Here is a 2,906-nt window from a genome sequence, read left to right as displayed (position 1 = left end):
GTATATTATAGAGAACAGCAGTCCCTGTGTATACTATAGAGAGCCGCAGTCCCTGTGTACACTATAGAGAATGGCAGTCCCTGTGTGTATTATAGAGAACGGCATTCCTATGTGTGTTAGAGAGAACAACACTCGCTGTGTATTTACAGAGAGCGGCAGTCCCTGTGTATATTATAGAGAACGGCCTTCCCTGTGTATATTATTGAGAACAGCAGCCCCTGTGTATATTATAGAGAACAGCAGTCCCTGTGTATATTACAGAGAACGGCAGTCCCTGTGTAAATTACAGAGAAGATCAGCCCCTGTGTATATTATAGAGAACAGCAGTCCCAGTGTATATAATAGAGAACGACAGTCCCTGTGTATATTATAGAGAACAGCAGTCCCTGTGTGTGTTAGAGAGAATGACAGTCCCTGTGTATATTAGAGAGAACGGCAGTCCCTGTGTCTATTATAGAGAACGGCATTCCTGTGTGTGTTAGAGAGAACAACACTCCCTGTGTGTATTACAGAGAGCGGCAGTCCCTGTGTATGTTATCGAGAACGGCTGTCGCTGTGTATATTATAGAGAACGGCAGTCCCTGTGTATACTATAGAGAGCCGCAGTCCCTGTGTATACTATAGAGAATGGCAGTCCCTGTGTGTATTATAGAGAACAGCATTCCTATGTGTGTTAGAGAGAACAACACTCGCTGTGTATTTACAGAGAGCGGCAATCCCTGTGTATATTATAGAGAACGGCCTTCCCTGTGTATATTATTGAGAACAGCAGCCCCTGTGTATATTATAGAGAACAGCAGTCCCTGTGTATATTACAGGGAACAGCAGTCCCTGTGTATATTATAGAGAACGGCAGTCCCTGTGTATATTACAGAGAACGGCAGTCCCTGTGTATATTATAGAGAACAGCAGTCCCTGTGTATATTATAGAGAACAGCAGTCCCTGTGCATATTACAGAGAACTGCAGCCCCAGTGACTATTTCAGAGAACGGGATCCCTGTGTATATTACAGAGAATGGCAGTCCCTGTGTATATTATAGAGAACAGCAGTCCCTGTGTATATTACAGAGAAGGCAGTCCCTGTGTTTATTATGGAGAACGGCAGTCACTGCGTATGTTACAGGGAACAGCAGTCCCTGTGTATATTACAGAGAACGGCGGTCCCTGTGTATTTAATAGAGAACGGCAGTCCCACTGTATATTATAGAGAATGGCAGTCCCTGTGTGTATTATAGAGAACGGCATTCCTGTGTGTGTTAGAGAGAACAACACTCCCTGTGTATATTACAGGGTACAGCAGTCCCTGTGTATATTATAGAGAGCCGCAGTCCCTGTGTATATTATAGAGAGCCGCAGTCCCTGTGTATATTACAGAGAACGGCAGTCCCTGTGTATATTATAGAGAACGGCAGTCCCTGTGTTTATTATAGAGAATGGCAGTCCCTGTGTATATTATAGAGAACAGCAGTCACTGTGTATATTACAGGGTACAGCAGTCCCTGTGTATATTATTGAGAACAGCAGCCCCTGTGTATATTATAGAGAACAGCAGTCCCTGTGTATATTACAGAGAACGGCAGTCCCTGTGTAAATTACAGAGAAGATCAGCCCCTGTGTATATTACAGAGAATGACAGTCCCCCTGTATATTATAGAGAACGGCAGTCCATGTGTGTATTACAGAGAACGGCAGCCCCTGTGTATATTACACAGAACAGCAGCCCCTGTGTATATTACAGAGAACAGCAGCCCCGGTGTATATTACAGAGAACAGGATCCCTGTGTATATTACAGAGAACGGCACTTCCTGTGTGTGTTAGAGAGAACGGCAGTCCCGGTGTATACTATAGAGAACAGCCGTCCCAGTGTATACTACAGACAACGTCAGTCCCTGTGGATATTATACAAAATGGCAGTCCCGGTGTATATTACAGAGAAGGGCAGTCCCTGTGTATATTAAAGAGAACAGCAGTCCCTGTGTATATTACAGAGAACAGAAGTCCCAGTGTATATTACAGAGAACGGCAGTCCCTGAGTTTATTATCGTGAAAGGCAGTCACTGTGTATATTACGGGGAACAGCGGTCCCTGTATATATTTTAGAGAACAGCAGTCCCAGTGTATATAATAGAGAACGGCAGTCACTGTGTATATTATAGAGAACAGCACTCCCTGTGTATATTATAGAGAACGGCAGCCTCTGTGTATATTACAGAGAATAGCAGTCCCTGTGTATACTATAGAGAGCAGCAGTCCCTGTGTATATTACAGAGAACGGCAGTCCCTGTGTTTATTATAGAGAATGGCAGTCCCTGTGTATATTATAGAGAACAGCAGTCACTGCGTACATTACAGGGTACAGCAGTCCCTGTATATATTATCGAGAACAGCAGTCCCACTGTATATTACAGAGAACGGTAGTCCCAGTGTTTATTGTAGAGAATGGCAGTCCCTGTAAATATTATAGAGAACAGAAGTCCCAGTGCATATTATAGAGAACGGCAGTCCCTGTGTGTATTATAGAGAACGGCATTCCTGTGTGTGTTAGAGAGAACAACACTCCCTGTGTATATTACAGGGTACAGCAGTCCCTGTGTATATTATAGAGAGCCGCAGTCCCTGTGTATATTATAGAGAGCCGCAGTCCCTGTGTATATTACAGAGAACGGCAGTCCCTGTGTATATTATAGAGAACGGCAGTCCCTGTGTTTATTATAGAGAATGGCAGTCCCTGTGTATATTATAGAGAACAGCAGTCACTGTGTATATTACAGGGTACAGCAGTCCCTGTGTATATTATTGAGAACAGCAGCCCCTGTGTATATTATAGAGAACAGCAGTCCCTGTGTATATTACAGAGAACGGCAGTCCCTGTGTAAATTACAGAGAAGATCAGCCCCTGTGTAT

The sequence above is a fragment of the Stegostoma tigrinum genome, chromosome 50 (assembly GCF_030684315.1).
Source record: "Stegostoma tigrinum isolate sSteTig4 chromosome 50, sSteTig4.hap1, whole genome shotgun sequence".
In the NCBI taxonomy this organism is placed as follows: Eukaryota; Metazoa; Chordata; class Chondrichthyes; order Orectolobiformes; family Stegostomatidae; genus Stegostoma; species Stegostoma tigrinum.
Note: the sequence above shows the minus strand (reverse complement) of the source record.